Below are 15,477 nucleotides of genomic sequence, written 5' to 3'. Positions count from 1 at the left end.
TCGTTCTTATCCATTTTATCAGTTCTATAAAAAAAAAAAAGGAAAAACAAAGACCGATAAACCAAATCTATAAGATAGGGAATTTGACTTTGCTAGCTTAGGTCTTTGAAATTATATACAACTTCCCGGTGTTTGTTCGGTCAAAACCATTTCGCTTTTTAGGGAGGCGTTCTAACTAGTTAATTATAAAAGAAGACGGATGCCAATGGTAACCATCTTTTATCATGGTTCAACTAGAACGTATTACACAAAGAGCATAGAAAATGAGAATGGTTATTTAAAACTAAAACGTTCGTATATACAAAATCTAAATAGCAAATAGACCATAACTACCAAGTACGACTATAGAGAAGATGATGTTGAACAATAGATCCGATCCAAATGCTATTGTGAAATTCTATGATGTCGCTTAAATCGACGATCATCGGTGTGTCCAGACTTCCATAGCTTTAGCGGATTGATCAAATTTAACAGGGCTACCCAAAATTCACCTTTATTGTTCTGATTAATATTATCGGGAAAGCCAGAAAGTTTTATAAAATTTCAGAAATTCCCGCTTTTGACTCAATGAGCCAAAGCCTTTTTATCGGAGATGCAGTTGTTTCGGCTACAAGGACAAAGTCTTTGTTTTCGCTAAGGGCAACCCCGTTTGCAAAAAAAAAAAAAAAATAACACCGTGACAGCTTCGGTCCTTGGATCATACTTCAGTAATCGTCCAGTGTGATCGAAGCTCTTCATTGCCTTTGCATATTCCCTAGAACACAAATTACATATAGAAGTTAGTTTTTTTTTTTTTTTTTTACGAAAATATTTCAATATTAATTATAAAACTTAATGGAAAGAGTAGAAAAAAGAGGATGAAAAATAAATACCATCGATGATACTTAGAACTAGTATTAGTGAAGTAAACAACTCCGTTTTGGAAGTCAATATCCAACGCATTCAGAAAACGGAATGCAACTCCGGCGACACCCTTAGAAAGTGATGTAGCGACACCACCCCTACTACCCACTTTCATCAAACCCAAGCTTGAATCAGCTATGTATAGTTCGCAGGTTTTCATATCAAACTTTATTCCCAGGGGCCTTCTACAATATTGCTCATTTATTGAATCATCAAGTCCATCAGAGTATCTTGACCTAGACAATTTACCAAACAGTCAATCTCAAGATGGTTATATACTAATTATTTGATTATTAACATTCATTTATATAGTAATTCATTCCAACTCATTCATACAGGTGCCAATTTTTTTTTAAAAAAAATTATTTATTATTAGACAAACTCTAAACGTGTTACCTGTCTTCTTCTCCGTTGCAAGACCATATAACAAGTAATGACATATGAGAATGATGTTATATGCTTTAGTGGACTTTTTAATGTTCACATGGCAATTTTAATACTAACGGCTTCAAATCTAGGTCATGAGTACAAACCCTATTGATTATCCATCATCTAAATTGAACTTAGTTTATAGATAATTATATAGAAAAAACATGGATATGTTCATATTTATGAAATGCGACCAGGATGATACATTGCGTATTTACGTAAGAAACATACCTATATGGGCTAGTTACAACGAATTCCATCCATCCTTGTATGAGACCTTGCCACTTCATAACGCGGCCATCAGAGATACCAGCATAAGGACCATCGCCTTTACAATCGAAAGCTATAGACTCGGGTCCGATCATGTTCGGACCTAACGGGAGGTGATGATATTATCTAGATTGAGTGTTTATAATAAGAAAACTAGAGAAAACCGCAATAATAATGACGATAATATTATGATGAAAATAAATCATGGTTTCTGATATGTGAAGAGTCATTGTCTTGTTGATATATAACCAAAAGGAGGAGGAGTACTGTATATATATAGACAACTTTTTAGTTGTTACATTATTCTGACATTAATACATAATCCTAGTTTTAGTTGGTGATATATTAGGTTTTTATTGTACTACTAGGACAAGGTATAAGCCGAGGAAATTAACTTGTGCTTTCGAATGCGAATGCGAAACACAAGTTGGATTACAAAACAATAAGTCATTGGCCACATTGAGAATACAACGAGCTAAGGTTTCGAACTCAGCTAAGGCACAAGGACTACTAGCCCAATTCGGGTTAGGAGAAGAATAAAATATTATTAGTAGGATAATAATTATCTATCTATAAAATATTAATAAAAGGCTAGCCTAAAAAGCCACGTAGAAAATGCCACATGAGATGAAAAAAAGTCATGTACACAATAACAATGTGACTTGGCAAACTAATATAACATGGATTATCAATTTATTATTATATTGCATTAATTTAATTCACTTATTTCCTTTAAAAATCCATCCATATTCCATTAGTTTTAAATTTAATTAACTAAAAAAAACTACAATAAAAAATACGGATTAACTATAAGTTAATAATTTCAAGATATTTCATATGGAGTAGTATTATATGTATTCGAAATAAAAAAACTGAATACATAAAAAATTAAGAACAAAGAAGAATAAATGAAGTAAAAAAAAAAACAAAAAAAAAAAAATTATATTGTCACTAATTCACTATTTTTTTTAAAGGCACTAGTTCACTATTGTTGTTATTGTAAAAAAATAATATACTATAACTTTGTTGTATATAGAAGATATTTTACAAAACTAATTAATCGACAAATGAGTATTAAAGATCATATAAAATATTTTCTTAGGAAAATATAAAATATACGGAAAAGAAAATATTTATTTAATTTAAGTAATTTACAAATAAATTATGTAAATACTTAAGTGAAATTAAACACTAATAATAGAATTTTAAAAGGGTAATAATATCATGTATTTAGTTCATCAAATTATTTTCGTAAAGGATAAGGTTTTGTAAAAAAAAATGCATTATTTATCAATATATTTAGTAAGTAAAACTAAAATAATTATATTTATAATTTTGTGTTAAGAGTGAATTTAAATGAGACCTTCTATATTCCACTTTTATTGTTTAATTATCCTTTAAAATTTATTCCAAATTAATTTTTTTTTCGAAATTTAGTATGATAAATGACTAAACTATCAGTATCTATACAATATAATAAAAGACAAGATGTGTAGTTTATTATTTGACGTGTGTCATGTTAAGCAATTTTAAGTGCCACATTTTATGTTATTTTTCTTTACATTTTATTAGGAATAGTAAGGGACTATGGGTTGTTATGTATAAATTATGACACAATGAATTATCATAATTAAGTTTATTAGTGAAATTATGATACAATGAATTTGCATAATTAAGTGTATTAGCGGTGACTTTTCCGTTGCTCACTGAGTTTGTATAAATACCTTCTTATAGAGAAATAAGAGAACCAAGCAAATACAAAATCAATATTGTAACTCTCTAAAGTCAAACACATTTTTATATCACTCATCTTTAATTCACCATGGGTCATGTGAAAAGTATATTGAAGACAAACATTCCATCCGCCCCCGTTTTATTCTGCTTAGAAACTCAATGGTTCAATTTCATATAAATTTTGGATCTCAAAGGCGCTACATTGCTACTTAAGTTTAAACTTTTTAGTTTGTTTGCATGTTGATTTCTCATGATTGTTCATAGTTTTCATAGTATATAAAGCTACAAATTTAAAAAATTAGTATTTAAGTTCTGCGTAAAATAAAAAAGTCGAACTTCATAGTTATAAAGTCAAATAACCAATTTTGTTTCCTTCCTTGCTAATCTCTAAATCACGTGGTTAGTATTTATAATCTGCTTATAAGGTGATTAACTTGCTTACATATATTTTTTGGTTGACATGCAGTTAGTACGTATAGATATGTAATTGAATAAGCCAATATGGAAGATGTTGTGCATTCATTAAGTAGTTTGATTTACATTGTAAAGACAAATATATTCGTCCAATTTCAAGATTCCGACAGATTTGCAGTATGTGATTAGTCACAATAATTGTTTGGTTTGAAACGTGGTGTAGAATATTCGGTTGTTACCCTACAAAGTAATTAAATACAATGAAAAATGATTATGCATATGACTTGAGGCAACAAGTTACATCATGTTTAGAATGTTACGTAGATTATAACTGTAATATAACGCAAATTCCCAAGATAGTCCACTAAAATGAATTTAAGTTTGCATATAGTCATTAACATAAAAATTTCCACGTAAATAAAACTATGTGTTCTTTCTTTGTTTATAATGTCATCATATTAAATACACGTCGACTTCCTAACAAAAAAGTACATTTCGACTTCGCAACCCACTTTGAACAAACATATGCATGAATAAGTTTTAAGAAGGATTATAATCTCTATTAACTAACCCACTTCTCAAACTAAATTCTTCCCTATTTTAAATCTTACCACAACATAGATTATTTCACAACATGTGTCAACCATTTTACTTTTTATCTTAAAATCTTTTATTTATAGTTGAATTTCGTAATTTATTTTCGCAGTACACCTTTTACTCAACTCAGTATTTTTGGCAATTAATTTTCATTTACATACCCTTGACTTAGAGAGAATAGTGTACTGCATCCAAAAAAGAGAAAAAATCACAAAAATTAAAATCACGCAATACTGCTTTCACAGATTCCCCACCACCGCGACTACCACCGTTCAACTCCATTGTAGGCACATTGCTGAATTCCTGATGATTGGCCGCCAAGCACGCTACCACCTTCTTTCCTCCCCGTAGTAGCACCTGTCCACCATCCCAGTCATTTCGCCATTCACCCATTCAATGTCTTGAGGTACTACCAAGTCTTTGCCACACCACAATCTCATCGAATAACGATTTTGGTGCAACATTTTCTGAGATTTTGGCCCAATTTCCTCAATTAGGGCTCAAATGTCGTTGAAATTATAATAGAAATGGAAGTCTTTAAATTCACGGGTAAACCATAGAGATGAACTTGAGATCTTTGAAGTGGAGGCTGAAATATGGCTGCTTTAGAGGGTTTTTAATCCTTCTTTTGCTGTCATTCACGCCGGCCGCTAGCCACCAGCATCTATGGTTAGATTATACGGTAAAAAATTGAGAGTAAAATAATTATAACGGGAGAATGAGGGGAAATGGGAGGGGAAATGGGAGGGGTATAATAATCAATAATGTACTATACGAGTAAAATGTGTACTACGAAAATCATCACCCAAAAAAATTGGTCTCCATTTTCCTTCCTCTTCATTAAATTTTCGAATCAGAACAAAGTTTTAAGGAAGCGTCTTGATAAAACCCGTGCATTGCACGGGTCACAAAACTAGTTATTATTATTAGGTTTTTTTGATAACTTATACCTTGAATAACTCATTTTTTCGAATCTTATACCTAAGATAACTTTCCTTAAAATCTTATACCTAAAATAAAATTTTCTTCGAAACTTTATACCAAATATCGAAAAAAACTCTAAATTGACATTCTTCTCCTTATTAATTAAACACCATCATCCTTTTCCCACCTATTAACCCACACATACATAATTATCGCCACTAAAAACCATCAAATTAGTAAGGGCAAAATCGTCAATTTAAGGCATTTTCTTAAGATTTTATATCAAGTTTGGAAGAAAATGTTATTTTAGGTATAAGATTTTAAAGAAAGTTATCTTAGGTATAAGATTTGAAAAAGTGAGTTATTCAAGGTATAAGTTATCAAAAAACCCTTATTATTATTATTATTATTATTATTATTATTATTATTATTATTATTATTATGAATAAAGGTTCCCTAAAAAAAATAAGAGTAGTCTTTCCTAATTGTAATTGAAGTATTTGTTTTCCTTGTTTTATTTGAACAGTATCTATGAATCGCTTCCAACTGTCACAAATTCCACAAGATGTCATGTTATGTCAATTAAACCGATGGAATCATCATGCTGTAAATTTACAGCATCTTAGCAGGTTGCGTATTAACCTATGTGCTCTCAACACTTTTCACTTAATCGACATATCCATGTCCGTCATGCGTCTTGTGTCAATTTCAAACACGACACCGACACTTGACTAATGTCCCCTGATATACTTTCAATTGTATCAAAAGAGAATAAGATGTGAACAAGTAAAAGGAAAATGATTGGAATTTAATTACTTTGTATATACTAATAATAAAACTCAAAAGGTTATTTTTATCTTCTTATCTTTTTTTTTTCTTTTTTACCGGTTAGGTGGGTCACGTTTGTTGCGATCGTGTCAAAATAGGGTTGTTTTGGGTCAATTGGGGTCGTAAAATTAAGCGAATTAGTTTTTTTGGGTCCCAATCAAGTTATTTTCGAGTTGGTCATTGCAGGATTTGTTGACAACTTCGGAATGTAGTTTTTGCTTTTTCGAGACTTTGCAAATGAGTTGTTCGGGTTAGGTATGGTAATACCAGTTTTTCAGTTAGGACTCGCTTTGTTTCGTAAGTTATATTAAAATACTGTTGTTGATGAAATGGACATTTCCATTACTTTTAGGAAATGAAGAGAATTCTTGAATCTTGATCTCGGATTTTGCCTATTTTACAACCCTTTTTAACATATCAGGAAAAAGCAAAAAGTAATAAAAGACTGCAACTTTAAGAAGCAAGTTTTTTCTTCAATAGCTCAGAATTTAGATGGTTATATGTACATTTCACAAATCACATACATACATTGTCACTATCAATGTCTCCATAAACGAAAAACGCATTGTTGTCAGTGCATAGTTGCGAAACGGACAATATATTACGAAAAACAAGAGGGACACAAAGGACATTGTTAAAGTGTAAAGATGAAGATGAAGAGAGTTTTAAAGAAAATGAACCAATGTGAGTGATTTCTAGAGCTTAACCGTCACCAATAAAGAGTTCATCACTTCTATCGTAGGGAACATGTAGAGCAAGGGTGTGTAAATCATTGGTTACGTGGTGTGTAGCACCACTGTCAAGGAGTAACGGATCAGAAGAAGATGAGGTACAATTGGTGGTGGCAAGATGTGCTTGTGGACGGGGTGGGTAGCGAGCAGTGAGGGCAGCAGACATTGGGAATACAATGTCGAGATAATCACGCTTAAACTTGTAGCAAGACGATATAACATGACCTGTTGCACGACAATATTGACAGTTACCTTTAAAGGGTGTGTCTTGGCGAGTGTCAGAGGAGGGTTTGGGTGAGGCAGAGGCTACGGTCTGGGCAGGAGATAGGGTGGTGCTGCGAGAGGTGGATGCATAAGAGCGGTTGTTGTAGGAACGGTATGAGGCTGCATTCACAATCGTAGGAAAAGGTTGGGTTGTTGTTTGAGTTTTTTTATTTAAACTCAAAATTGATCAATTTCTCATGTAAGGCATCAAATGAAATTAGTTCATCACGAGCATTAACGACATCAATAATGGGTTTATAAAGAGATTGATCAAGTCCTTTTAAACTTTTGTCAATAATATCTTTGGGGTCTAAGGGTTTTCCGAGGATAGAAAGTTGGACAGTGCAAGATCGAACTGAGTTCATAAAGTCCGAGATGGTTTGATTGTCTTTGGAAAGAGAGTGGAAACGGCCTTTTACCTAGAGAATATGTCCCCGAGATGGATTAGCATAAGTCGATGAGAGAATTGTCCATGCTTCACGCGAGATTTGTGCTCTCATAACGAGTGATTGAACGCTTGCCGGAAGAGTGCCAAGAAGATCACCCATGAGAAGGTGATCCTGGCGTAACCATGTCATATGCTTGGGGTTGGTGGTAGTAGCCACCTTGTCATCTGTGGAGGCAGCTACGGTGGTAGAAGGGCACAAATGATTAGCATTCAGAAATTTGAGGAGATCGTACCCGAAAAGAAACGACTCGACTTGGATTTTCCATTGTTGATATGTAAGAGGTTTGAACTTTTCAACCATGGAAATATTGACAAGGAGGAGAGGAGCTGAAGGCTCATCAGAATTAGGGATTGTTTGAGTGGAAGACATCGTTGGTTGTTAGGGTTTAGGGTCGATTTAAAACTGATACCATGTAAAATTTGTGAAACGGTTATAATTATATTGAATGAATACAAGGGTTACAATATGTGCTTATATACTAATACAAGACTTGATGAATAACAAAACCTAATTACAAATTTTCCTAAACATAATAACGAAGGAATGGAAACAATATAAGGAACGTAATATTAACAAAACTTGCAGCTAATATAAACAATAACGAAAATATTTACGGAATATATCTAACATGCTGAAATTACTTAGTAACACATTTGAGTCCTGGAAGTCCTGAGCATGAAGTCAAGACCCTGACAAACATAATAGGCTGTTCTCCAAATGCGACGAGGAAAAACCAGATGTGTGTGGATCTAAGCGGCATTCATTTAAACCAATTTCGGAACCCATTGAAAAGTCTGAGAGCTTTCTGCTCACCAGATTGTATTTCTCTTAGATTCCTCCTCAGTATCTACACTCTCAAAACATTGAGCATAGTCAGGCAATCACGTGGCATAAAAAAGCAAACAACTCGTTATTATTGACATATAAAATATACTATGATTCCTTCAGTGAGAGGGGCGGATTAATTTGTATCTGTAATTGATTAATTCGTATTTTTCATTTTTTAGAGGGGATAGCAGGGGCATCATTGTAGCAGTCGCCTGCGAGCCCCTCTTACTCCATTTATGCTACTCTTTTTTACATAAATCAAAATTTTAACTACAAATGCATAAAGAACGTATATAATACGGAGTATTATAGTGTAATAACTAAGAAGTCATACATATTGCGTACGGTAAAGTATTCTCCTCTTACTGTTACGCAAGTCTACTCCTAGCTGCTTTAAAATCAGTCTCCGATTTAGTTGCTTGGGCGATGTCACCTCTAAATCCATCGATCTACTTTCCTGATCAAGGAGGAATTTCATGTCATACGGCAATTGGAAATCCATTTTTGGTGTATATCTCATAAATTTTAAGACCACTCCATTCTTTTGTTGGTTGGTGAGCCTCGTCTCAGACGGGTCTCAAATATCAGATCAATACAGCATACCCTTCGTTTACTTATAGTCTTATTAGGTTGGTCTCACGTGTAATACTGTCTCTGGCTCATACAAGCTTTTGTGTTCTCATGTGAGTTGTGTTATTGCACTACACTAAATCGAACTGAATATTAGTGTTGATGGGGCATATTCTGCACCCGCTGACCGAGTCAACATATTGAGCAAGGTCAAAGATATTCAAAGCAAGTCAACACCTTGGACAGCCTAGCCGACGCAGCCTGTCGGCCTGTCACCTGGGTCTCGGCCAGGCAACTAGCCAGCCGGGGCACGTATGCGCGTACTCTTATCCAAGACCCCTCGGCATGGAGTCAACAGGGCCCGCCGGCCTGCCATGGGTCCCTCGGCCGAGGGTAGATCAGTCTTTCCACCTGCTAGCCACTTGGCCACTACGTGACAAAAGGTGAAAGTCTATAAATACTCCTCAACCCTCATTGAGGAAAGGATCCGAAATATAACCAAAACACCTCATAATCTGGTAATATCTTCCTTATCTCTCTACAATATATACTTCACCAAGTAACACACAACTTAATCCTTTTAAGTTTACTGACTTGAGCGTCGGAGTGAGTTCGCTCGGTACAAAGCCGAGCCTTCAGTTTGTTCATTGTTTCAGGAGACCGAAAAGAGGATTCAATCAAAGACGTCATTCTACAAGCCACGAGCGGTAACAAATAACTGCTTCGGAATTACACCCGGAACAATTGGCGCCGTCTGTGGGGAAAAGATACTAGAAGCTAGTCACATTCATTCCCAAACAAAAAAAAAAACACAAAACAAAACCCACCCAACAAGCTAAGAAGATGTCAAAACAGCCAGAAGTATTTGTGACTGACGAAACCGAATTCTGCCAAGATGATACCGTCCACAATTCTGGGGTTGTACAGTCCCCCACCGGCCGAGTAATTCAACCGGCGTACGGGATGCCAATAATACCAGATACACCGCTGCCCGCCGACCAAGTCACCATCATGGGACATGTGGTTGATGCAGCTAAACTGAAGCTACTCCTGGACCTAATGGGAAGCACGCCGACTCATACTGTCACAACGACAAGAGCGGCGGCACCCCCACATGAGACCAGGGCCCAAAATGTGACTCCGAGAAACTTGAACGGAGCATTGGAGGAAGCTGACCTTGTCAAGACGCCGGGGGAGCCCAGAGTGCTAGTGGTAGACCTGAGTCCTTCCCGCACTCGCGGGAGGACGGCGTCGCCGCAGCACCAACGAGGCCTGCCCCAGAGGAGTGAAAGAAGTCCGACTCACCAGAGTCGGAGAAGGAGTCCGACTCACCAGAGTCGGAGAAGAAGTCCGACTCACCAGAGTCGGAGAAGAAGCCCTTCCCGCCACGGGGAGAGGAGCCGGACTAGGGATGCGAGGAGCCGATCGCCGCGTGTCATTCGACACGTGGTCAGACTGCCCCTCAATGCCTATGTCCTAGAGGTCCCGATGCCGACTAAGCTAAAGCTGCCGCCCATATCATACAAAGGAGAAAGCGACCCAACCGACCATGCCGAGGCTTTCGAGTCTTACATGTCGGTATGGGAGCAGCCTGATGAGGTTTGGTGCCGAGTCTTCCCAACGACCCTGCATGGGATGGCACAAAGCTGGTACAAGGGGCTACCCAATGGGTCGATATACTGTTATGGCGACCTAAGGGACATATTTTTGGCCCAGTATTCTTGCAATAAGAGGAGGGCCGTCGAGACATCGGATCTCCTGACTATCAAACAGGAGGGAGGCGAGTCTCTCCGAAGTTATGTGAAGAGGTTCGACGCCAAGGTTCAGCAGATTCGTGAGCCGAGCAATGAACCGGCGGCCTTCGCAGCGATGAAAGGCCTCCCAAGAGGGGACTTAAAAAACGAGCTCATCAAGTGCGGAGGCCTGAACCTAGACTCCGCCAGGAAGATGGCCGACCAAGCCATAAAGGTGGAGGACTATCACAAAACCTGGGTAGGCCACAGCGAGGCCGGGCACTCAGAGAGTAAGAATCGCCGGGAGGACAACCCGGATGAAAGACGCCGTGACAATAATAGGTCACGGTCTGACAAGTCCGCCAGGAAACAGAACCCGGCGGGCGCCGGGGGGAGTTCGGGACCGTACTACCAAAAGCGGTACAATGGTCACACCCCCCTGGTCGTATCTGCTGCCGAGGTCTTCGCCCTGAGCAAGAACGAGGGTCAGAAGTGGGAAAGGCCTCCCAAGGCGAGGGGGGACGGTGACACGAGCCAGTACTGTGAGTACCACGGCCACACCGGTCACTTAACTGACAACTACCGGCATCTAAAGAATGCCATTGAAGAGCTGATCCGGAAGGGGAGCCTCAGCAAATATGTTGCCGGAGGCCAAAAGACTAATACCGGCGGCTCAAATAAAAAATCCGTCTTCGAACGGATAGGAGTAATCCATGTTGTCATCAGGCCATCAACTTTGTGCCCAAAACAGCGATCCCCGCTTCCAACATCCCCGATATAACCATTGGGAAGAAGGACTACGAGGGAGTCATCGCCCCGCACAGCGACCCACTTGTAGTCCACTTGGACATAGCCAACCACCTGGTCAAGAGGTGCCTGATTGACACAGGCTCCTACATGAACATCATGTTCAAGGAGTGCTTTCTCAATCTCGGTCTGAAGGTTGAGGACTTGAGCCCCTGCACCAATCCGTTGTACAGTTTTTCCGGGGCCGGCCTGGTACCCCTGGGGTCAATCAGACTGCCGGTGATGTTCGGCGAGGGGAATGCGGCTAAGAATGTCCTATCTAAGTTCGTGGTCATTGACGGCTCGTCCGCCTACAACGTTCTCATAGGCCGAGTCACTCTGAGCGAGGCCAATGTAGTAATGTCCATCCGGGCCCTGACACTGATGTATGTCTCGGACCGGGGGGAAGCGCATAAACTCGTCTCAAAGGACGAAAAAGACGAAGTGGTCAACGTCCAGATATCTGCCAGAGGGTGCAACATGCAGTCCTTCAAAGTGGCGAAGAAGTCAGAGAAGGGGAAGAGCCCATCCTTACAACAGGAGGGCGACCTCATGGATGCAACTGTCGGCATGGTCGAAGGAGCCGAGACTGAAGAAGTGGAAATTGACCCAGGGCGCACCGTAACTGTCGGTGTCAACCTGGAGCCAAAATTCAGGGCCGCTCTCCTAGACTTGCTGAGGAAAAACAAAGACGTCTTCGCTTACTCAGCAACCGAGATGCCAGGCGTGAGCCTGGAGGTAATTGTTCACAAGCTGAACGTACTCTCCACCGCTCGCCCTGTCAAGCGGAAGATGAGGAACTCCTCCGAGAAAGATGAGGCCATCAAAGCCGAGGTAGATAAATTACTAGCGGCGGGCTTTATCATGCCTTGTACTTATCCTGAGTGGTTAGCTAATGTTGTAATGGTGAAGAAATCATCGGGGGCGTGGAGGATGTGTGTAGATTTTACCAATCTTAATAAAGCGTGCCCAAAAGATTTCTATCCCTTGCCTCGAATAGATAGTTTAATCGACGCCACGGCTGGCTACACTATGTTGAGCCTGCTGGACGCCTTCTCAGGGTATCATCAGGTATTCATGGCCGAAGAAGACATGCCTAAATGCGCGTTTATCACCGGTAACGGCACATACATGTATAAAATGATGTCGTTCGGTTTGAAGAACGCCGGCGCAACTTACACAAGACTGGTGGACAAAGTGTTCCAAAATCAAAAAGGGCGAAACATTGAGGCTTACGTCGACGATGCTATTGTAAAAAGCAAGTCCGACAGCGAGCACTTAGCCGATTTACACGAGACATTTTGTTCGCTAAGGAAATACAAGATGAAACTTAACCCAATGAAATGCAACTTCGGTGTCCGGGCAGGTAAGTTCCTCGGCGTACTTGTCAGAGCCAGGGGAATTGATGCCAATCCAGAGAAAGTCCAAGCAATCCTGGACCTGCCGGAGCCGCGGAATAGAAAAGAGGTTATGATGTTGACCGGGAGAATGGCGGCTCTCGCCCGTTTCATCTCTCGGTCAGCCGACAAGAGCACCCCATTCTTCAAAGTGTTAAAGGGGAATAAAGACTTCAGTTGGGGGGAGGAACAGAGCACGGCTTTCGAGCAAGCGAAAGCTCATCTTCAAACTCTCCCAACCTTGTCCAGGCCGATCTTTGGGGGGAGACGCTATATCTATACATAGCGATTACCTCGGCAACGGTCGATGCCGTGATCATCGAGAGAAGAAGACAAACAAAGCAACACCCAATCTACTTTGTCAGCCATACATTGTTGCCCGCCGAAAGAAATTACCCGCTGATTGAAAAAGCAGCCTTTGCTGTCGTCGTTGCCGCAAGAAAACTGAAACGTTACTTCGACGCACATCCCGTGACGGTCTTAACCGACCAACCATTGGAGAAAGCATTGGAAAAATTTGAGCAATCCGGCAGGCTCATCAAATGGGCAGTAGAGCTATCCGGCTTCGGCATTCAATACAAGCCGAGGCCCTCGATAAAGGGACAGGCACTTGCGAGACTTCTGGCCGAGTGCACATATCAAGAAGAGCAAAACCCGGAGTATGGGAAGTATACACCGACGGGTCCTCCACGGCGAAACACTCAGAGCCGGCATACTTATCATCAGCCCAAACGGGGACGAGTTCGAGTACGCCTTGAAATTTACCTTCTCGGCCTCAAACAACGAATCCGAATACGAGGCGGTGATAACTGGAGTCGAGCTAGCTAGGGCTGCCGGGGCGGAACACATCATTTTGAAAACAGATTCACTTTTAGTGGCTAATCAAATTAGAGGAGAGTACGAGACTCGAGACGACGGGATGGTAAGATACCTGGAAAGGGTAAAAGCTGACACTTCAAAGTTGAAATCTTTTCAGATACAATGCATTCCCAGGTCTGAGAACAACCGAGCCGACGCTCTCTCAAAGCTTGCCAGTTCAACCATCAAGAATGTAAGCCGAACCGTGCTGGTGGACATCAGGAATGCCAAAAGCATAACTGAGATCGTCAGCATGGTGGGTGACATAGAGACCGAGACGACGTGGATGACTCCGATAATGAAATACAAATTGATAAATGAGTTACCGGAGGACCGCAGTCTCTCGCAGAAGATAAAGAGGATCGCAGCAAGGTACTTGGTGTTTGAAGGAGAATTATACAGGAGGTCCGTGATAAGGCCACTCTTGAAATGTGTCGGCCCAGCCGACGCGGAGCTAATCTTGACGAGAAATTCACGAAGGCATCTGCGGTCATCACATGGGGGCAAGAACACTAGCCCACAAAGCTCTCCGAGCCGGCTACTTCTGGCCCGCCATGCTTGAGGATTCCAGAGCCAAAACCAAAAAGTGCAACAACTGTCAAATGCATGCTCCGGTGATACATGCACCTTCCCAAGACCTGCAGCCGGTACTTAGTCCCCTTCCTTTTGCACAGTGGGGGATGGATCTACTAGGGCCATTTCCAACGGCATCCGGAGGAAGAAAGTACTTGATTGTCGCCATTGACTACTTCACCAAATGGATTGAAGCTATAGCGGTACCTGCGAAGACGACGGCGGCCGTAAGAAAGGTAATCTGGGAAAATGTCATAACTCATTTTGGGTTACCCCAAGTCATGGTATTTGACCACGGCCGAGAGTTTTGGAGTGACACAATAATGAACTGGTTGGAAGAACTTGGTATCAAATTTGCATACTCCTCGTCCGCCACCCACGAGCAACGGACGGGCGAAGGCGACCAATAAAACAATCCTCAACGGTTTGAAGAAGAAAGTTGAAGACCTAAAGGGAAGATGGGCCGATGAACTACCCGGCGTCTTGTGGTCCCTTCGAACCACGGAGAAAGAAGCAAGCGGGGGTGATCCATTCCACTTAGTCTACGGGTCCGAAGCGATCCGCCAATTGAAGCAACGGTGCCACACATTCGTAACGGCCACCTTTAACCCGGTTGAAAATGAGGAAGGTCCGAGAACCTCCCTAGACCTGGTCGAAGAAAGCCGAGATACAAAGACGCCTCAACTTGGCAAAGTATACCAAAACCGAATGAGAAGAGCCTACAACCGAAGAGTCCACAAAAGGGACTTAAAAGTAGGGGATCTAGTCCTAAGAAAGTCGGCCGCCACCAACAAAGGAAACATTCATGGTAAATTGACGGCCAACTGGGAGGGTCCCTACAAAGTGGTTGAAGAAATGAGGCCGGGTACATACCGGCTGACAGACATGGAGGGTATGCCTTTGATGAGCCATTGGAACACTGACAATCTCAGAAAATACTTTGTATAGCGGCGGAGGCGTCCAAAACAATTGTTGGCACCCCAACGCGTGTTTATATCTAATTAAGAATCATCCAAGTTTTCCATCAAAGTGTTTATCCCCTCCGTAGTCATATCGAGGTAGACGCCACGGCCCAAGCCGGGCAGTCACCCCAAGAAGTAGACGCCACGGCAGTCACTACCAGCACAGTTGATACTCGCGAAAGCGACCAACATGCCTTAGGAACGTATAAGTACAGTTGAGACGTAAT

General features: G+C 40.6%; 1 pseudogene; it reads right to left on the bottom strand.

The window, feature by feature from the left end:
• Positions 1-329: 329 nt before the first annotated feature.
• On the bottom strand, positions 330-4,740 carry LOC141608458 (protein STRICTOSIDINE SYNTHASE-LIKE 10-like; annotated as a pseudogene).
• Between the last annotated feature and the right edge of the window lie 10,737 nt (positions 4,741-15,477).

The sequence above is a fragment of the Silene latifolia genome, chromosome 10, assembly GCF_048544455.1.
Source record: "Silene latifolia isolate original U9 population chromosome 10, ASM4854445v1, whole genome shotgun sequence".
Taxonomy (NCBI): domain Eukaryota; kingdom Viridiplantae; phylum Streptophyta; class Magnoliopsida; order Caryophyllales; family Caryophyllaceae; genus Silene; species Silene latifolia.
The sequence above is the reverse complement of the archived record's forward strand: the minus strand, read 5'-3'. Positions and strand labels throughout refer to the sequence as shown.